This window comes from Arachis hypogaea, chromosome 18 (assembly GCF_003086295.3).
Source record: "Arachis hypogaea cultivar Tifrunner chromosome 18, arahy.Tifrunner.gnm2.J5K5, whole genome shotgun sequence".
NCBI classification, from domain to species: Eukaryota; Viridiplantae; Streptophyta; class Magnoliopsida; order Fabales; family Fabaceae; genus Arachis; species Arachis hypogaea.
Genome location: NC_092053.1, coordinates 114,225,752 through 114,248,565, shown reverse-complemented (window position 1 = coordinate 114,248,565; position 22,814 = coordinate 114,225,752). Strand labels below are relative to the sequence as shown.

The window sequence follows — 22,814 nt, the reverse complement described above, 5'->3', positions numbered from 1 at the left end:
GGCATCTATAGGAACTTAGAATTCAAATAGTGTTATTGATTCTCCTAGTTTAGTATGTTGATTCTTGAACACAGCTATTTTATGAGTCTTGGCCGTGGCCCTAAGCACTTTGTTTTCCAGTATTACCACGGGATACATAAATGTCACAGACACATAATTGGGTGAACCTTTTCAGATTGGGACTCAGCTTTGCTAAAGTCCCCAGTTAGAGGTGTCCAGGGTTCTTAAGCACACTCTTCTTTTTGCTTTGGACCTTGACTTTAACCGCTCAGTCTCAAGTTTTCACTTGACACCTTCACGCCACAAGCACATGGTTAGGGACAACTTGGTTTAGCCGCTTAGGCCAGGATTTGATTCCTTTAGGCCCTCCTATCCACTGATGCTCAAAGCCTTAGATCCTTTTTATTACCCTTGCCTTTTGGTTTTAAGGGCTATTGGCTTTTTCTGCTTGCTTTTTCTTTTTCTTTTTCTCTTTTTTTTCTGCAAGCTTTTGTATTCACTGCTTTTTCTTGCTTCAAGAATATTTTTTTTTATTTTTCAAATTATCAAATAACATTTCTCCTTTTTCATTATTCTTTCAAGAGCCAACATATTTAATATTCATAAACATCAAATTCAGAAGACATATGCATTGTTCAAGCATTCATCCAGAAGACAAAAAGCATTGCCACCACATGTAAATAATTAGAATTTTTCTTATTAAAAACTCGAAAAATATTGCCTCCTTATTCTAAAGAAAATCTGCTATTTTATTCATGTTTAATGATGATGAGAAAAATAAATTATAGCTTAATTGGAGATAAAATCAAAATATAGATACTAATTACTACTACTCATATATAACTTCTAAGGTAAAACTCAAATAAGAACAATTATCACAGAGTTAAGGCTAAGATTAGAACTTAACAACCTTGAATTTGGGAGGTGGATGCCTCTTTAGTCTGTGGAGTGCTTGGCCCTTTAAGAGATAGTTTCTGACGCTTTAATTCCTTCAGTTCACGCCCTTGCTCTTCTTGTTCTCTAAGAAATTTGCAGAGCATGCTGTTTTGATTTTGCTGTTCTTCCTTCAGTTGATCCACAGCTTCTTGCAACTTGGTGACAGATGCTTCTAGGCGCTCCCAGTATTCAATTTGAGGGATTTCCGAGAGGAACTCCTCTGCTTTTCTCTTGATGGGGTCGTCCTGCACTTGTTGTCCTTCCATAGACTTTTTGGTGATTGGTTGCTCAACTGAGATATACTTATCTACTCCCATCTTTATCCCAGCATCTTTACATAACAGAGAAACTAAGCTTGGATAGGCCAATTTGGCATCCTTGGAGTTCTTATTTGCAATTTTGTAAAGCTCACAAGCAATCAGCTGATGAACTTCCACTTCTTTTTCCAGCATAATGCAATGAATCATCACTACTCTTCTGATGGTGACTTCAGAGTGGTTGCTAGTGGGCAGTATAGAGCGCCCAATGAAGTCCAGCCAGCCTCTGGCGACTGGTTTGAGATCTCCTCTCTTGAGTTGGTTCGGGGCACCCTTTGTGTTGGTTGTCCACTTGGCTCCAGGGAGGCATATATCCTCTAGGATTTTATCCAAGCCCAGGTTTGATCTCATCATTCTCCTATTAAAGGAGTCTGGGTCATCTTGCAGTTGAGGCAGCTTGAAGATCTCCCTTATTTTATCAGGGTGGGTGTGAATAACCTTTCCTCTGACCAAAGTTCTATAGTCATAGAATGCGGTTCCAGCTATCCTCTGCCTGTCCGTCTGCCATAAATTAGCATAGAATTCCTGAACCATGTTTCTTCCCACCTTTGTTTCAGGATTAGCTAGGACTTCCCAGCTCTTGTTTCGAATTTGCTCTTGGATCTCCGGATATTCATCTTCTTTCAGATCGAATTTAACTTCCGGGATCACTGACCTTAGACTCATTATTTTGTAAAAATAGTCTGAATGTTCTTTGGTTATGAACTTCCCTTGATTTCAAAGTGGTTTTGGAATGTTTTCTTTCTTGCCTCTTGAGTCGGTTTGTTTTCCCTTAGGAGCCATGATCTTAGTGGGTATTGGTTTAGTGATCACGGATAAACACACCAAACTTAGAGGTTTGCTTGTCCTCAAGCAAAAGAAAGGAAAGGAGAGGGAAAGAGGGAGAGCCAAGCGCAACTTGTGGAGGAGATGGGGAGAGGCCGAACCAAAATTTAAAGGGAAGGGGGGGTGGGTTTCGAAAATTATTTGAAAAATATATGATAGAAAAAGTGATTTGGAAAAGATAAGTATGATAAGAAAAGATGTGATTTAAAATTGAAAAGATATGAAAGATATTTGAAAAAGATAAATCTGGATTTTGAAAAAGATGATGTGAAGATTTAAAAAAGATATTGATGAGTTGAAAAGATTTTAGAAGGAAAAGAGATAGATTTGTTTTGAAAAGGATTTGAAAATAATTTGAAGAGGAAAAGGGGTTTATGAATTAAGATACATTTGATATTTTTTTTAAAAAAGGATTTGAAAAATTAGGATTTGTAACATGTTTGTACAAGAAATCATGAATTAAAACATAAAAAAGGGAAAAAAATTTGAATTGAAAACGAAATTGCCTACTCCCCACAATCCTGGCGTTAAACGCCCAACTGCTGCATGTTTTGGGCGTTTAACGCCCAGTTGCTGCTTGGTTTGGGCGTTTAACGCCCAGCTGTTGCTTCTAGCTGGCGTTAAATGCCAGAAACCCCTTTGTCACTGGGCGTTTTTCTGAACGCCCAGGATGCTGTAAATCTGGCATTAAACGCCTAGAAGTTGCTTCTTTCTGGCGTTTAACGCCCAGATGGCTATCCTTGCTGGCATTAAACGCCCAGTAGATGCTTCTTTTGGGCGTTTAACGCCCAGTTCTGCTTTTTACTGGCGTTTTCTTGCCAGTGAGCTCCTTTTTCCTGTTTTGTGCTCTGAATTCTTCTGTAACCCTGTGGACTTATGCAATTTATTTTTTACCTTGTTAATATTAAGCTCATATATTTTAAAAATAAACAAAATGAAAAATAACAGAAAAAGTTTTGCTAATGGCTGGGTTGCCTCCCAGCAAGCGCTTCTTTATTGTCTTTAGCTGGACCTTGCTGAGCTTTTAATCTAGCCTCAGCCTTGAGCACTCTTGCTCAACATTGCCTTCAAGATAGTGCTTGATTCTCTATCCATTAACAATGAACTTTTTATCAGAATCAATGTCTTGAAGCTCCACATAACCATATGGTGATACACTTGTAATCACATATGGTCCCCTCCACCGGGATTTCAGTTTCCCATGGAATAGCCTGAGCCTAGAGTTAAACAATAGAACCTTTTGTCCTGGTTCAAAGACTCTAGATGATAGCTTTCTGTCATGCCACCTTTTTTATTTCTCTTTATAAAGCTTGGCATTTTCGAAAGCAGTGAATCTGAATTCCTCTAGCTCATTCAGCTGGAGCAATCTTTTTTCTCCAGCTAATTTGGCATCAAAGTTTAGGAATCTGGTTGCCCAATAGGCCTTATGTTTCAGTTCCACGGGCAGATGACAGGCCTTACCATACACAAGCTGGTATGAAGAGGTCCCTATAGGGGTCTTGAATGCTGTTCTGTAAGCCCATAGAGCATCATCCAAGCTCCTTTCCCAATCCTTTCTACGGGTACTTACAGTCCATTCCAGGATTCTTTTTAGTTCTCTGTTAGAAACTTCAGCTTGCCTATTTGTCTGTGGATGATATGAAGTCGCCACCTTGTGGGGAATCCCATACCGGACCATGGCAGAGTAAAGTTGTTTGTTGCAGAAGTGAGTGCCCCATCACTGATTAATACTCTAGGGACACCAAACCTGCTGAAGATATGTTTCTGGAGGAACTTTAGCACTGTTTTAGTATCATTGGTGGGTGTGGCAACGGCCTCTACCCATTTTGATACATAGTCGACTGCCACCAGAATATAAGTGTTTGAGTATGATGGTGGGAAAGGTCCCATGAAGTCAATTCCCCATACATCAAACAACTCAATCTCCAAGATTCCCTGTTGAGGCATGGCGTAACCATGAGACAGATTACCAGCTCTTTGGCAACTGTAACAGTTACGTACAAACTCTCGGGAATCCCTATAGAGTGTAGGCCAGTAGAAGCCACATTGGAGGACCTTGGTGGCTGTTCGCTCACCTCCGAAATGGCCTTCATATTGTGATCCATGGCAATGCCATAAGATCCTCTGTGCTTCTTCTCTAGGCACACACCTAAGGATTATTCCGTCTGCACATCTCTTAAAGAGATAGGGTTCATCCCACAAGTAGTACTTTGCATCAGTAATTAATTTTTTCTTTTGTTGCCTGCTGTACTCCTTGGGTATGAACCTTGCAGCTTTATAGTTTGGAATGTCTGCAAACCATGGTGCTTCCTGAATGACAAACAAATTCTCATCCGGAAAGGTCTCAGAGATCTCAATAGAGGGGGAGAACTCCCCTTCTATTGGTTCTATCCGGGACAGATGATCAGCCACTTGGTTCTCTGTCCCTTTTCTGTCTCTTATTTTTATATCAAACTCTTGCAGAAGCAACACCCATCTTATGAGCCTGGGTTTTGAATCCTGCTTTGTGAGTAGATATTTAAAAGCAGCATGGTCAGTGTACACAATCACTTTTGATCCTACTAAGTATGATCTAAACTTGTCAATGGCATAAACCACTGCAAGCAATTCTTTTTCTGTGGTTGTATAATTTTTCTGGGCATCATTTAAAACACGGCTAGCATAATAAATGACATGCAGAAGCTTGTCATGCCTCTGCCCCAGTACTGCACCAATGGCGTGGTCACTGGCATCACACATTAGTTCAAATGGTAAAGTCCAGACTGGTGCAGAAATAACTGGTGCTGTTACCAGCTTAGCTTTCAGAGTCTCAAACGCCTGCAGACACTCTGTGTCAAACACAAATGGCGTGTCAGCAGCTAGCAGATTGCTCAGGGATTTTGCAATTTTTGAAAAATCCTTTATAAACCTCCTGTAGAATCCTGCATGCCCCAGAAAGCTTCTGATTGCCTTAACATTAGCAGGTGGTGGTAATTTTTCAATTACTTCCACTTTAGCTTGATCCACCTCTATTCCCTTGTTTGAAATTTTATGCCCAAGGACAATTCCTTCAGTCACCATAAAGTGACATTTTTCCCAGTTTAAAACTAGGTTGGTCTCTTGGCATCTTTTCAGAACAAGTGCTAAATGGTCAAGGCAGGAGCTGAATGAGTCTCTAAATACTGAAAAAGTCATCCATGAAGACTTCCAGAAACTTCTCAACCATATCAGAGAAGATAGAAAGCATGCACCTCTGAAAGGTTGCAGGTGCATTACACAGACCAAAAGGCATTCTTCTGTAAGCAAATACTCCAGAAGAACATGTGAATGTTGTTTTCTCTTGGTCCTGAGGATCTACTGCAATTTGGTTGTAACCTAAATAGCCATCCAAAAAGCAGTAATATTCATGACCTGCTAGTCTCTCTAGCATTTGGTCTATGAATGGTAAAGGAAAATGATCCTTTCTGGTGGCCGTGTTGAGCCTTCTGTAGTCAATACACATGCGCCACCCTGTAACTGTTCTTGTAGGAACTAGTTCATTTTTTCATTTTGAACCACTGTCATGCCTCCCTTCTTGGGAACAACTTGAACAGGACTCACCCAGGGGCTATCAGAAATAGGATAAATAATCCCAGCCTCCAGTAATTTGGTGACCTCTTTCTGCACCACTTCCTTCATGGCTGGATTTAGCCGCCTCTGTGGTTGAACCTGGCTTAGCATCATCCTCCAATAGGATTTTGTGCATGCATCTAGCTGGGCTTATGCCCTTAAGGTCACTTATGGACCACCCAAGAGCTGTCTTGTGTGTCCTTAGCACTTGAATTAGTGCTTCCTCTTCCAGTGGATTTAAAGCAGAGCTTATGATCACTGGAAAAGTGTCACCTTTTCCCAGAAATGCATATTTCAGGGATGGTGGTAATGGCTTGAGCTCGGGTTTAGGACGTTTCTCCTCTTCCTGAGGAAGTCTCAGAGGCTCTTTCAATTCCTCTAAACCCTTCAGATCAGGCTGAACATCTTTAAAGATGTCTTCCAGCTCTGATTCGAGACTCTCAGCCATGTTAACCTCCTCTACCAAAGAGTCAATGAGATCAACTTTCATGCAGTCTTTTGGTGTATCTAGATGCTGCATGGCTTTGACAACATTCAACTTAAACTCATCCTCATTGACTCTCAGGGTTACTTCCCCTTTTTGGACATCAATGAGAGTTCGTCCAGTTGCTAGGAAAGGTCTTCCTAGAATGAGAGTAGCACTCTTGTGCTCCTCCATTTCCAGCACTACAAAGTCAGTGAGAAAGGCGAATGGCCTAACCCTGACAATCATGTCCTCAATCACGCCTGATGGGTATTTAATGGAGCCATCAGCAAGTTGGAGACATATCCGGGTTGGTTTAACTTCTTCAGTTAAACCAAGCTTTCTGATAGTGGATGCAGGTATTAGGTTGATGCTTGCCCCAAGATCACATAAAGCTATCTTGGTGCAATTACCCTCTAATATGCATGGTATCAGAAAGCTCCTGGGATCTTTAAGCTTTTCTGGAAAGCTTTTCAGAATGACTGCACTGCATTCTTCAGTGAGGAGAACTCTTTCAGTTTCTCTCCAATCCTTTTTATGACTCAAGATCTCTTTCATGAACTTGGCATAAGAAGGTATTTGCTCAAGTGCCTCTACAAACGGAATCTTTATTTCAAGAGTCCTGAGATAATCTGCAAAAGCGAGGAAATTGCTTATCCTGCTCCTCTTGGTGGAGTTTTTGAGGATAAGGTATCTTGGCTTTATATTCCTCAACCTTAGTTGCTGCAGGTTTATTTCCTACAGAGGTGGTTGGAGAAGCCTTTTTAGAGGGGTTGTTATCAGCACTTATGTATGTCTGATCCCTCACTGGCATTTGAATGCCAGGGTTAGAAGCTGGATTGGCGTTGGACGCCAACTCCTTACTTGTTCCTGGCATTTGAACGTCAGAACTGAGCTTCCATTGGGCGTTTGACGCCAACTCCTTGCTTGTTTCTGGCGTTTGAACGCCAGAGTTATTCCTCTCTGGGATCTTATTGTCCTCAGAGGGATTTTGGATAGCAATTTGTTCATTTCTTGGCTTCCTGCTACCTTGAAGTGAGGTATTTAATATTTTCCCACTTCTTAATTGAACTGCTTGGCACTCTTCTGTTATTTGTTTTGATAACTGTTGTTCTATTTGCTGTACCTCCATATTTATATTAGCCATTCTTGTGTCTTGTAGTATCTCCTTGAATTCGGCCAGCTGTTTTGTTAGAAAGTCTAATTGCTGATTGAATTCAGTAATTTGTTCTGCAGGACTAAGTTCAGCAGTTACTGTTTTAGCCTCTTCTTTCATAGGAGATTCACTATTTAGGTACAGATGCTGATTTCTGGCAACTATATCAATAAGCTCTTGAGCCTCTTCAATTGTCTTTCTCATGTGTATAGATCCACCAGCTGAGTGATCTAGAGAAATTTGAGCTTTCTCTGTAAGCCCATAATAGAAGATGTCTAACTGCACCCATTCTGAAAATATTTCAAAGGGGCATTTTCTTAACATCTCTCTGTATCTCTCCCAGGCATCATAAAGAGATTCATTATCTCCTTGTTTAAAGCCTTGGATGTCCAGCCTTAGCTGTGTCATCCGTTTTGGAGGGAAGTATTGATTCAGGAATTTTTCTGACAGCTGTTTCCATGTCCTTATGCTAGCATTAGGTTGGTTATTTAACCACCTCTTAGCTTGGTCTTTTACAGCAAATGGAAACAGTAATAATCTGTAGACATCCTGATCTACTTCCTTATCATGTACTGTATCAGCAATTTATAAAAATTGTGCCAGAAACTCTGTAGATTCTTCCTGTGGAAGACCGGAATACTGGCAACTTTGCTGCACCATGATGATGAGTTGAGGATTCAACTCAAAGCTACTGACTCCAATAGAGGGTATACAGATACTGCTCCCATATGAAGCAGTAGTGGGATTAGCATATGACCCCAGAATCCTTCTGGACTACTCATTTCCACTTAAGTCCATAATGGAGAAAAGGGAATTGATGTGAATTGCAATTAAAATATATTTTTATTTTATAAAAAGAGAACGAATAAAAAAATGAAATAAAATAACTAGAAATTAAATATAGATTTCGAAAATTAAGAAAAAAATTAAAACTAAAATAATTACTTAATTAAGAAGATTTGAAAAATTTTGGATATGATTTTTGAAAAAGATTTTAAATTTTGAAATAGAAATCTGAATTTTAAAAGTAATTTTCGAAAATTCACTTTAAAATAGAGAGAAAAGATATTTTTTTTTATTTTTGAATTTTATGATGAAAGAGAAAAACACACAAAAGACACACAACTTAAAATTTTTAGATCTAATGTTCCTTATTTTCGAAAATTTTGGAGGGAAACACCAAGGAACACCAAACTTAAAAATTTTAAGATCAAAACACAAGGAAGACTCAAGAACACTTTGAAGACTCACAAGAACAACAAGAACATGAAGATAGAACACCAAACTTAAAATTTTTAGAAAACCAAAATAAAATTTTCGAAAACTAAAGAAAAATCAACAAGAAAACACCAAACTTAAAGTTTGGCACAAGATTTATTCAAAGAAAAATTATTTTTGAAAAAGTTTTAGAAAGAAAGACTCAAAGGAGCAACTATTCACAAGAACATAGACACAACGCTCTAGCCAATTGAGTTATAAATTTAAAGTGTTTTAATAAGGTATTTAATGTATAATTTTTTTTTTGGAAAATGATATTTTGAAAAAGCACAAGAAAAACAAGAAAAATCACAAAACAAGAAAAACTAAAGATCAAACAAGAAAAATAAACAAGAACAACTTGAAGATTAAGAAAGAACAATGAATATAAAGAAAATAAAAACATGCAATTGATACCAAACTTAAATATGAAACTAAACTCAAACAGGAAAACTCAATTATTAGTTTGTAAAAATTTTCGAAAAATTTAAAAAGAGAAAATAAGAATTTAAAAAAAATATTCAACCAAAAACAATGATAGAAGACTCTAAACCAAAAAAGAAAAATTTTTCCTAATCTAAGCAACAAAATAAACCGTCAGTTGTCCAAACTCGAACAATTCCCGGCAACGGCGCCAAAAACTTGGTGCACGAATTGTGAATCACACTTTTCACAACTCGTACAACTAACTAGCAAGTGCACTGGGTCGTCCAAGTAATACCTTACGTGAGTAAGGGTTGAATACCACGGAGATTGTTAGCTTGAAGCAATCTATGGTTATCTTGTAACTCTTAGTCAGGATATCAATTATATTTATCAATTTGAATTGCGAGAAATAAAAGAGCATGAAATAAATACTTATTCTGCAGTAATGGAGAATATGTTGGAGTTTTGGAGATGCTTTGTCTACTGAATCTCTGCTTTCCCTCTGTCTTCTTCTTCACGCACGCAAGGTTCCTCCTATGGCAAGCTGTATGTTGGTGGATCACCGTTGTCAATAGCTACCATCCGTCCTCTCAGTGAAAATGGTCCAGGTGCGCTGTCACCACCCGGCTAATCATCTGTCGGTTCTCACTCATGCTGGAATAGGATCCGTTGGTCCTTTTGCGTCTGTCACTACACCCAACCTTTGTGAGTTTGAAGCTCGTCACAGTCATTCAATCCTTGAATCCTATTCAGAATACCACAGACAAGGTTTAGACTTTCTAGATTCTCAAGAATGCTGCCAATGGATTCTAGCTTATACCACGAAGATTCTGATTAAGGAACCCAAGAGATACTTATTCAATCTAATGTAGAACGGAGGTGGTTGTCAGGCACGCGTTCATAGGTTGAGAATGGTGATGAGTGTCACGGATCATCACATTCATCATATTGAAGTGCGAATAAATATCTTAGATAGAAACAAGCGTGTTTGAATGGAAAACAGAAGTAATTGTATTAATTCATCGAGACACAACAGAGCTCCTCACCCCCAACAATGGAGTTTAGAGACTCATGCCGTCAAAGAGTACAAAGTTCAGATCTAAAATGTCATAAGGTGCAAAATAATCCTCTAAAAGTTGTTTAAATACTAAACTAGTAACCTAGGTTTACAGAAAAATGAATAAGCTATTATAGATAGTGCAGAAATTCACTTCTGGGGCCCACTTGGTGTGTACTAGGGCTGAGACTTGAGCTTTACACGTGTCTAGGCTGTTTCTGGAGTTAAACGCCAGGTTGTAACTTGTTTTGGGCGTTTAACTCCAACTTGTAACCTGTTTCTGGCGTTTAACGCCAGACTGCAGCATGGAACTGGCGTTGAACGCCAGTTTACGTCGTCTATCCTTGAGCAAAGTATGAACTATTATATATTTCTGGAAATCCCTGGATGTCTACTTTCCAACACAATTCGGAGCGCGCCAATTGGATTCCTGTAGCTCCAGAAAATCCATTCTGAGTGCAGAGAGGTCAGAATCCAACAGCATCAGCAGTCCTTTTTCAGCCTGAATCAGATTTTTGCTCAGTTCCTTCAATTTCAGCCAGAAAATACCTGAAATTACAGAAAAATACACAAACTCATATTAAAGTCCAGAAATATGAATTTTTCCTAGAAACTAATGAAAATATACTAAAAACTAATTAAAACATACTAAAAACTACATGAAATTAACCCCAAAAAGCGTATAAAATATCCGCTCATCACCTGTCTCTGTAAATAAACGCCGCCTAATTTACTAAATTGGAAAATTTACAAAGGAAAAAAAAAGGTAATGATCCACGTACATGTTTTATGTTATGTGTTAGAGAATAATTATCCAAATTTATGAAAAAAAAAAAAGGAAACAGTTAATGATCAATTAGACGATTAACATACATAATTCTCTACTACTTAACCAAGAAAAATATATAAACAAAGGCAGAACATGGATTATTACTTATATACTAATCTTATGCAATGTTAAGATGGTTAAAATTTATTTATTTGTTTTTTTCTTCAATTCTTTATGTTTCATCATTATCTTTGATAAAGACTTGTGCTTGCTTTTCAAGAATTTTACGTGTACTCTTATCTATAGTAACAACCATACTGCCTCATATATCTCTTCTCCTTCCCCATGTAATAATTTTATATTAGGACATGGATTTTCTTTCGTTTTTCTATGAATCTAATAGCTACTTAGATTTTTGTGTTATTATCCACAATGAATCATATGAACTCCAAGGACAGTGACAAATTAAAGTTTTGGCTTAATGCAACTTACTAGGACCGATAACTTAATTAATGATGCTGTTATATTAGAAAATTTTCATTTATTTCTAATTTTATTAACCTTATTCTCCTAAATCCTAATAAATAAACATGCATGACAGTTATAAATGAGGGTGTCAGTGTATTTATAGTAAAGTATATAACCACTTTTTTAGAGTAGTTCTACCTTTAATAGTGGATAACTATTCTCTTTTTCTAGAAAAGTTAGTGAGTTCTCTTTTCTAAATAAGTGGGAGATATCTTAGGAGTTAGTTACTTATTTGAATAAGTAGAGCTGAACTGCCGTCGTCGCGCCCGACCTCTATTTAGAGTTAGTTACTTATGAAGTCGGGTAGCTGTAGAAATTGGATCTCTTGAGTGGGCTTCTATTTATTTTGGGTCTGGCTATATTTTTGGGTCTAAGTATGAACAGTGTCCCTGCTTGAGTCTGAGCTTTTTGAGGTAGGACTCGAGCATTTGTAGATTAGATTGGCCTCTAACAGATTAAAATATCAGCTCAGGCAAACTGTGTCTTTCTTGGGACTAGGTCGGGCACTCGACGTGTTTTAAAATTCAAGACATTACGTCTTTCCGTAATTTTGCGCACGTTACTCTACGGGCCATAAATAAGGGACCAAAATTACTCCTTTGTCCTTGGTGTCTTATAAATACCCAAACTCATTTCTCTTTCTTCTTTTTCTCTTTTTTTTTGAGTCGTTTGCACTCAACATTTTTTCCCTCTTTCAATCTTTTCAACTTTTTTCGTGCAACCACTCTTGCATTCAAGATTTCTTTATCTTGAGGCTTAGAAGGCTTTGCTCGCGCTTTTGAGAGGAACGTTCGCATTTTGCTACTTGTGTGTGCTTCGTTTTTCCAATCAAGGTTGGTCTTCGCCTTTCCTATTTATTTTGTTCTTGGCTGGATAATGTGCTTCTTGGTTTGAATTCATTTTTGTTGATTTGGTGATGATTCTTTATTTATTTGATGGTTCTATGTCGTATTCGTTTGAGAATTTGCTTCTTTTTTGAACTTTTATTGTTGCCGCTCTTGAACTATTTTTGTTGTTGCTGAGAAACTGAGTGGGATTTTACTTTGTATTGCCCCCAAATGGTTCCATGTTTTCCATTAAAGATAGGACGACTTTCGTATCTGCATGTTTGTTTGGCATCGAAGGGTTGTAAGAACTGTGACATTCTTAGTTAATGACGATCCAACTTCTTTTAATTTTGTGTAAATGCTTATGTTGTTATGTCTGGCCTGCCGACTTGTAGTGATGATCTTCTTTTATTGTATTATAGGTATAAGTTTTATGTCTCGGTCAATAATCCACAACATGTTCTCTAAAATCCCGTTCGACCTGACTTGGGTAGATATATCTATTCTTACTTCCGTCTCTGTTATTGATAACAAGTATGTAGAAACCTTTCATAGACATCATAGATTATGTTTAAATCGGGAGGATGAGAGAATGTATGAAATTGTCTTCCTCCAACAGCATCTGCACCAAATACAAATGGGCCTCCTCAATGCCAAGACCGAACTCAGCACCTACATCAAACCACAAGGCATTTAGGGTCCGTTCTCCCCTCATGGAATTCGAGGGCTCCCACTTTACCCTCAAGGAAAGCCGCCGCCTTCGTCTGCGGCTCTTTTCGGCCTGCCTTACGGCCCAAATGTTATTCAGTCTTTGATGCCACCATCGGCTGTTCAGCATAACGGACCAATGAATGCTAATGCCGACCTGGATCCAGAGCAGCTCGAGTTGTTGGAGGCCTAACAACTCGCAGCACAGAAACATGACATGATGGTGAGAAACTATGAATAACAGCAGCAACAGCAGTAGGAGTATCTAAGATACAACGCTGCTACTGGGATTGAAACTGTGGCTAGGGATGTAAGTTACCGAATCGAACCAAAATTTACAACAACAGAATGAAAAACCGAAAAAACCGATTTTTTTGTTTTTCGAATTAAACCGATCTGTTCAGTTCGATTTTCGGTTGGCTTAGTATAAATCGAACCAAAGAATTGGTTCAGAAAGACTTGTTTTTACAAGTTTTCCCTTTAGCCTAATACCCAAACCTCTAAAATCCAAATCCCTAACTTAGAGCACTCAGCAGCGCAGCCATAATGCTCAATGCCCACAACACAAGGCTTCTTACTTCCATCTTTCTCCTCCATACCTGAGCCTGAGAGAGCTAGTGAGCCTAAGAGCTGCCGCCGTCCTTCAGAGTTTAGTCGCAAGTCGTCCATTGTCGCCGTGAAGGACGTCATCGATCTCCATCGCAGGCGTTGCAGAGAGCTGGAGAGCGCCGTCGTCTAACCGCAGTCTTCACGCCGTCGTCGATCTCCGTCTGAGCCGTTCTTTTCCGTCGCTGAGCAGCAGTCTCCGTCGCCGAGCAAACCCTTAGTTCGAGCCCTCTCCTACAACTCAATGTCTTCTTTTGAGGTTAGTAACTTGGTTTTTTCACAATTTTTTGGAAGTTATTAGATGTTCTTGTTGCTGGTCTGTTTGAAAATATGTTGCTATTGCTTTCATAAAAATATGTTGCTATTGCTGTTGCTTTCATAAAAATTTGTTGAAAATATGTTAAAAATATGTTGCTGTTGCTTTCATAAAAATATGTTGTTGTTGCTTTCACAACTTGTTTATTTTATTTCATAAAATATGTTGTTGTTGCTTTAATAACTTAGTATTTTTAATAAACTTTGTTGCTGTTACTGGATAAATTTAGTATATTGTTGGATTAATTTGTTGGAAACAAAGTGTATTCACTACTTTTTTTTTCCTTCATTACCATCTAGATATATCGACGAAGATGAGGAGACAGACAAGTTTGCACGTTCTGTTGCTAATTTGGCTCTGGAAAGAGAGGTCAAAGCTAATTTCAGTGAATTTCAGGTGAGTTAATCTTGTCCTCTCATTGCAACACAGTTCGGTTTCATGTATGAATATTTTTAGGACTTATGTTGGTAATTGACAGTAGTAAGTAGTAACTCAGTTTTGGTACCTTTGTTACCCTCATGATAGGGCTGGCTTGAAAAACATGCGTGATGAGCAAGCTTTGTTGGTTTTTGTAACTAATTGTTATTATCATGTTGATTTTGTAATAGTTTAGCTTGACGATGTAGTAAAAGAATTTTACAATTGTAGTGGAAAAAAATGGCCACTGGTAATCTTGCATAATAAGCGAATGAGAAGGCTTATGGATAATCCATCAAGCAGAAGTGGATGAATAATGGTGCACTCTATACGACTCCAACTGGATCCAATGATGATTGGTAAATTGTTAAATTATTTTCTTTCAATTTGCTTTTGTTTTTAATTTACTGATAGCGTTTTTGTTTTACTGTTTGACCATTTCTTTTCCTTTAAGATTAATAATATATTAGTTTTTTCAACTTTTAAGGAAAATTAGCTTTAGTGAGTATTTTTCTTCTGTTTTTTCAAATATGCTTAATTTATTATTCGTATTTAGTCACATATGCATGATAATTATTGTTTTTCTGTTAGGCACCAATTCAATTATATGGTTAAATTTTGGTTTTGAATTTCTTTTGATCACTAATTTGTAAATTCTCCTTTAGATTCGGTTCGATTCGGTTGTCCAAAAAGCAGCAAACCGAACAGTTAACATCATTATAAAACTGAATAGGTCGATTCGGTTGGTTTTCGGTCAAAAACCGAACCAAACCGAACCGATTACACCCCTACCTGTGGCAGCTGCAAGTCCGGTTTCAGTTGTCACAGCCGACGGCGATGGCGCTGGAAGTGGAGTTTTTGGCCAGATGGCTGCACATTCAGGCGGTCAAGGAGGTGAGCTGGCACCTTGTTTGGGTTTGGGGTCATTTGACAGTGGTGGAACTTATCATCATCAGTTGCAGCAACAACCACCACAACATGGAGGAGTAGGGGAAAATTATGTTGGTCTTGCAAATCATCATCACTATCCTGTTGAGGCGCAATTTCTGCTCCCATCACAACAACAACCATCAGAGAGTGAGGACTGTAAGAGTGTCGGCCCTTCTTGATGATTTTTTTGATTTTCTGCAGCTAAATGGTTTTTTTTTTGCCAAAGAAGTTTTAATTCTAAGTATGTTCTTTTTGTTATTGTTATGTATTTTTGGATTGATTATAGGATAATGATAACGATGGTAGTTAGTTGTGACTTTAGCTTATAATAATAAACAGGCGAGAGAGCGGGAAGTAGTTGAGGAAGCTGGTGGCTACTGGTCATGGAATCGGAATCATCAGTAATGATAATATTAATGCATAGATTACTTTGCTGGTTAGATGATAGTTTTTTTTTTTTTTTTTTTTAAACTTTTGGTGATAGACTTAATTGAAGGATTTTACCATTGGCTTGCTCCTCTTGTTTTGAGCTTGTCAATTTGATGATGTACTTGACATGCATGTGTGCCATGCATGCTACATAAACAAAGATTTTGATTTTTCATTCATGTTAGGTATGCAGTATGCCTTTAATTTTTTTTCCTGTGTTATTCTATGATGCTGGTTTACGCTCATACATTCTCAGTCATATTAATTAAATGATATTATGCAAATGTATCTAATTCCTTGCCAGGTAAGGTTTATTTGGGTTCGTTGATCATGATTACCTTAATATAACTTAGGCATGCAATAGTGGATTGATATTTGAATTGTTAAGAATTTATTTCTCTGTGCTTAAATTTCTCATAGTTTTTTGCTTTTTGCACATGCTTTTCACAAAATTATTACATTACAAATATTTTCATAACCGCTATCGAATTAGAGACCATAATAAAAGACTGGGTTTTCCAATGAATCAACCTAAGAATAATATTTAACAATTATATAAGAAAAACCTGCAAGGCACTCAATCCCAACATTCATCGTATTAACCTTCTATATATGTTTATAACCCAGCCAATAAATATCACAACAAATTAAAGTTCTAACCAAATTTCAACCAATTTTTTATTAAATATCGAAAGCTTTTTGGCCAACAACTATTATTACTTGCACATGATATAAATATAGTGAAATCAATCCTAGCAAAATTAAACATTAATTTCATTAAATTCACAGTATCATAACAAATTTACAATATTTATCAAACACAGAAGGAAACCATCAAATCATTAATCCAATTTGATTGGGAATACTTCCATCATATAAAACAAGTTATCAACACCAAATGAATTATTAAAATGTTAAAGTATGATTCATGATGTACTTTATCGGAAAACTGCTTCTGCAACTGATCTGCTGTAGAAAATTCTGGAACTAGTGTATACCCAGTAAAGACTCAAATCAGTGTTAAAGGATATGCATCATAATTAAGAATAATTTCAGCATACAAAGACACAAAGTTCAATAGAAATGATGCGCTCATATCAGTAGAACCATGAGTAGGTATGAACTACATACCATAACTATAAATCTTCTTTATAGAATAGTTATAATTCTACTTCGAAAACACAACTAATTAGACCGTGTTTATTTGAACGTTAATGATTTCATACCATTTGTCTCAAATGACATCCATTATAAAAGACTAAACACCCTGCAGATCATGAAAAGTTTAAGCACTAAGAGAAAAGATATATGTGGTAAGCAAGGAACAAATAAAATGATTTCCTCTTTTTAATTAATTATGTACATACAAAATGATTTTATTATAAATACTCGTTAATAATTTGTCATTTAATTAATACATTAGACTAAGAATTATAATTTGCACTCAAAGCACCTAATAAAGTTCACTGAGTTCAATTAGCCAATATCATTAAAAATTGTGTATCAATCGAGCTCTTTTACATCCAATGAGCTAGGTTCAGATTACTGATTCAATAACACATGCTCTTCCTAACAAGTTTTTATTCTAAATGAAAAGAAAGGTAAAAAAGAATCATGCTTAAAACTTAAATGAGTCAATAATACCAACCTCTCCTGTGTGTTGCGGTCATTATATTTTTCGCGAGGTTATTTTGCCCCTTATGTAGGCCTTAAGACTTGGATTTTTTGTGTACATTTTGTTGTGTTCCGTTTATGCTTTTGCCACATTGAATTCTTCCGACAGTGGATGAGGCAGTGAGTAGCTATTGTCTCAGTTTATTTGGAGCAGACAGATGGGGCAAGTTTCGGAGACCGCCGAAAATCTGGTATGGATTTTGTGTTTCACTGGCAGTCCTTCATGCATTGTCTTCCAGAAAATTATTCTAACTTTAGTTGGACATTTCAACATCCTAGATTGATTACCACAACAGTTTGTTCTGGAAGTATGGTGGCAATGTCTCAATAGGGGGTGGCAGAATTGGAAGCTAATAATGTAACCTGATTGAACCGTGTAAGCTCCTCTTTTATTTTTACCTCATGAAATTATGTCTCCATCCTGATTGATTGGTGTTTGTAGAATAGCTTGTACTGTTTTCTGGTTAAATTTATCTTGTATTATCTGTTTGTTCTGTATTCCATCCTCTGCTATGAGCTGACCTACCCACCGAAGATTAGAATTTTGTTGTAGTGTCTGATTTTCTAATATGACAGGATGATTTTTAATCCATCTTTTTCCAAAAATTTCAACTACTGAGTTCTTGCCAACATTCCAAACCATTCCTTTCTCTAGAATATTCTTACCCTCCATTAAGCTTCTCCAACCCCATGAGGGGTTCTATCTAATCTCAGCCTCTAAGAAGGAAGAGAACCTGAAGTATTTACTTTTTAACACTTTAAATATTAGGGAACCAGTATTAATAACCAGCCTCCATCGCTGCTTTGTAAGCATTGTTAGATTAAAGGCCTTGAGGTCCTTAAATTAGTCTAGGGGTGTTCGCGGTGCGGTTTGGTTCGGTTTTTGAGAGAAAAGTCATCCGATCTAATCGTTAAATTAAACTGCGGTTTGATTTGGTTCGGTTTTTTATCGAAATCATCCGAACCAAACCAAACCAATTAAAATCTATTTGGTTTGGTCCGGTTTGTTCAGTTTTTTCAGTTAATTAAAAAAATACTACCACACTATTTCAATTTTCACAAAGTCATAACATTGAAATCGCAAACACAAATACTCAATAGCTAACAAAGTCTTGATCCAATGAAATTTAACGACAAAAGAAATCAAAATACGACAATTAAAGAAAATGGGAGACAAATTGTAGAGACCTTGCTAAATTCTATGGTGACTTGTGAAAAGATGATGCAATAGACCTACTTCTTGTAATTAAAAGAAAGGGAAGATTTTGCTAAACGCTGCTTCTCAGTGGTGGTGGTGGTGTTTACACTGCCGGTGGTTGGGTTGTTGTCCATCTGAAAGAATGAAGTCCATCAAATACCAAAAACTCGTAAGAAAATCTCTATACATGGCAAGGTATCAACTGCAAGCTACTAAAGCCATAAAGGAACAATAACTTGCATTTTTTACCCCATAACTCTGATTTAGTGAGCTAAGACAACTATCTTCCAAACAAAGAAATAAGATAGGAAATGGAAGGAATAAGAATTTAAGTAGAATACAAAGAAGGCACTCACCATGAATGAAAGAAGCCCTATGAGTATGCTGCATTCGTAAATTAGAAAGTTCAGTATAGACCATTAGAAAGTTGTATAGAAAAGTAACCAACATCTAGTAATCTACAACTACTCAGATACAGGTTACTTGTGTAAAAGCATATAACTACAATCCAAAAGTTAAATGAATAGATTAAAAAACAAATCACATAACAAAATATCATAACTAAAATCAATCTTACCTTAATACAGACCACATAGGATTTCAACTTTCAGGATGAACTGCAGGAGCAGCAAAACACAGAAATATTAAATCAAAATCAGTATCTCAAAATATTAACTGACTTGTGCTATACCAGATAAAAGAACTTACAATCACTAAACCAGCAATAAACATGACTTCAGCTAAACATGATTGTGAAGTATGATACTTAAAGGAAGCTAAACAAAACTCAAACTAGGAAAACATCATCATTATTAATTATATATCTAAATATACAACTTGCCAACTTTGGCAAAAAAAAAAAAAAAAAAAAGAAAAGGCTCCTGCCCTTTGCTATCTACAAGGAACTAAATCATGAAAAAGGAGTCAAGAATATTGCTTCTGAGTATTTGTACATCTACACTTTGACCTAATATTAGTGAGCATCTGCATGAGATCAAAGTAATTTGGTTACATAAATAGTATAGACTTTGGTCCAATTTTAATATGTTTAATCATTTTAGCATTAGCAATGAAGATCCTTTTCTTGTTATGTACCTTAACTTGTTCCTGCAGTTCTTTAATGTGCTCAACAGTCAAATCCAGCATCTCTGCTGTGCTTGTTTGTTGCAAAGAGGGAAACAACCAATTTATCGAATTGCATATGAATTTTCAATTAACATGAGTGCTATTGAGTATTGATAGAGTTTTAGATTAGTTACCTTGTCTGATTTCGGGAGAAGGCCTTGCAATTTCTTGATTCTTTCGCTAATCCGTGCTCTTCGTACCTAAAATTGAACATTTGTTTAACGATTCAATGGCTGCCTCACTAGTATGGTAGAATCTAGAATGAATACTAATGGATTATAGTTGTAAAACCAATTGCTATGAATTTTACCTTCTCTGCAATGCTTCTAGGGTGAGTGGCAAAGCCTCTCTTTGGCGTTGCTGGGAAGAGCGCTGCTGGGTCGGTGCTTGGTGCACGAAATTATGATTGCAACGGCGCCAAAAACTTGGCACGCACTTTTATAATCTCAATTCTTTTTCACAACTCCGCACAACTAACCAGCAAGTGTACTGGGTCGTCCAAGTAATAAACCTTACGTGAGTAAGGGTCGATCCCACGAAGATTGTTGGCTTGAAGCAAGCTATGGTCATCTTATAATCTCAGTCAGGCAGATTCAAATGGTTATGAGGTTTTGATAATTAAAATATAAATAAAATATAAAATAAGATAGAAGTACTTATGTAATTCATTGGTGGGATTTCAGATAAGCGTATGGAGGTGCTTGTTGCTTCTGAATCTCTGCTTTCCTACTGTCTTCATTCAATCATTCATGCTCATTTCCATGGCAAGCTGTATGTTGGGGGATCACTGTTGTCAATGGCTACCGTCCGTCCTCTCAGTGAAAATAGTCCAAGTGCGCTGTCACCGCACGGCTAATCATCTGTCGGTTCTCACTCATGTTGGAATAGGATCCATTGATCCTTTTGCGTCTGTCACTACGCCCAACACTCGCGAGTTTGAAGCTCGTCACAGTCATCCCTTCCCATATCCTACTCGAAATACCACAGACAAGGTTTAGACTTTTCGGATCTCAGGAATGGCCGCCAATTGATTCTAGCTTATACCACGAAGACTCCGATCTTTCGGAATGGAGGCTAAAAGATACATGCTCAAGCTATTGCAGATAGAATAGAAGTGGTTGTCAGGCACGCGTTCATAGGTGAGAATGATGATGAGTGTCACGGATCATCACATTCATCAGGTTGAAGTACGAGTGAATATCTTGGAATAAGAATAAGCTTGAATTGAATAGAAAAATAATAGTACTTTGCATTAATTCATGAGGAACAGCAGAGCTCCACACCTTAATCTATGGTGTGTAGAAACTCCACCATTGAAAATACATAAGTGATAATAGTGTTCATTGGCTTCGGCCCTAGAGGGGGAACCAGAATGACCAAGACTTCGGTCTAAGGACTAAACGTCCAAAGGTGTAAAATAAATCACTAAAAGTAGTTTTTATACTAAACTAGTAACTAGGGTTTACAGAAATAAGTAAATAATGCAGAAATCCACTTCCGTGTCTCACTTGGTGTGTGCTTGGGCTGAGCATTAAGCTTTACATGTGTAGAGATTTCTCTTGGAGTTAAACGCCATGTTGCATCCTGTTTGTGGCGTTTAACTCTGGTTTGTAACCTGTTTCTAGCGTTTAACTTCAGAATAGGGCAGGAAGCTGGCGTTTGAACACCAGTTTGCATCATCAAAACTCGGGCAAAGTATGGACTATTAGAAAGCCCTGGATGTCTGCTTTCCAACGCAATTGAGAGCGCACCAATTGGGTTTCTGTAGCTCCAGAAAATCCATTTCGAGTGCAGAGAGGTCAGAATCTAACAGCATCTGCAGTCCTTTTTCAGCCTCTGAATCAGATTTTTGCTCAGGTCCCTCAATTTCAGCCAGAAAATACCTGAAATCACAGAAAAACACACAAACTCATAGTAAAGTCCAGAAATGTGAATTTTGCATAAGAACTAATAAAAATATAGTAAAAACTAATTAAATTATACTAAAAACTACCTAAAAACAATGCCAAAAGCATATAAATTATCTGCTCATTACAACACCAAACTTAAATTGTTGCTTGTCCCCAAGCAACTGAAAATCAAATAGGATAAAAAGAAGAGAATATACTATAAATTCCAAAATATCAATGAAACTTAGCTCCAATTAGATGAGCGGGACTAGTAGCTTTTTGCCTCTGAACAGTTTTGGCATCTCACTTTATCCTTTGAAGTTCAGAATGATTGGCATCTATAGGAACTCAGAATTTAGATAGTGTTATTGATTCTCCTAGTTCAGTATGTTGATTCTTGAACACAGCTACTTTATGAGTCTTGGCCGTGGCCCTAAGCACTTTGTTTTCCAGTATTACTACCGGATACATAAATGCCACAGACACATAACTGGGTGAACCTTTTCAGATTGTGACTCAGCTTTGCTAGAGTCCCCAATTAGAGGTGTCCAGCATTCTTAAGCACACTCTTTTTGCTTTGGATCATGGCTTTAACTGCTCAGTCTCAAGCTTTTCACTTGACACTTTCATGCCACAAGCACATGGTTAGGGACAGCTTGGTTTAGCCGCTTAGGCCAGGATTTTATTCCTTTGGGCCCTCCTATCCATTAATGCTCAAAGCCTTGGATCCTTTTTACCCTTGCCTTTTAGTTTAAAGGGTTACTGGCTTTTTGCTCTTGCCTTTTGGTTTAAAGAGCTCTTGGCTTTTTCTGCTTGCTTTTTCTTTCTCTTTCTCTTTTTTTTTCTTTTTTTTCGCCATTTTTTTCGCAAGCCTTGATTTTCACTGCTTTTTTTGCTTCAAGAATCAATTTTATGAATTTTTAGATTATCAAATAACATTTCTCATTTTTCATCATTCTTTCAAGAGTAAAAAATTTTAACATTCATAAACAACAAATTCAAAAGATATATGCACTGTTCAAGCATTCATTCAGAAAACAGAAAGTATTGTCACCACATCAAAATAATTAAACTAATTTCAAGGATAAATTCGAAATTCATGTACTTCTTGTTCTTTTGTAATTAAAACATTTTTTCATTTAAGAAAGGTGATGGATTCATAGGACATTCATAGCTTTAAGACATAGATACTTAAACACTAATGATCATGTAATAAGACACAAACATAAATAAAACATAAAGCAAAATTTTCGAAAAACAGAAAAATAAGAGCAAGGAGATTAAGGAACGGGTCTACCTTAGTGATGGCGGCTAGTTCTTCCTCTTGAAGATCCAATGGAACGCTTGAGCTCCTTTATGTCTCTTCCTTGCCT

General features: G+C 37.1%; 1 long non-coding RNA gene across 1 annotated transcript; it reads left to right on the top strand.

The window, feature by feature from the left end:
• Positions 1-13,312: 13,312 nt before the first annotated feature.
• Positions 13,313-15,763, top strand: LOC112772464 (uncharacterized). Its single transcript, XR_011876884.1, has 5 exons — positions 13,313-13,722; positions 14,079-14,175; positions 14,428-14,555; positions 14,862-15,282; positions 15,466-15,763. It is a non-coding gene; the product is annotated as an uncharacterized lncRNA (long non-coding RNA).
• Positions 15,764-22,814: the final 7,051 nt, after the last annotated feature.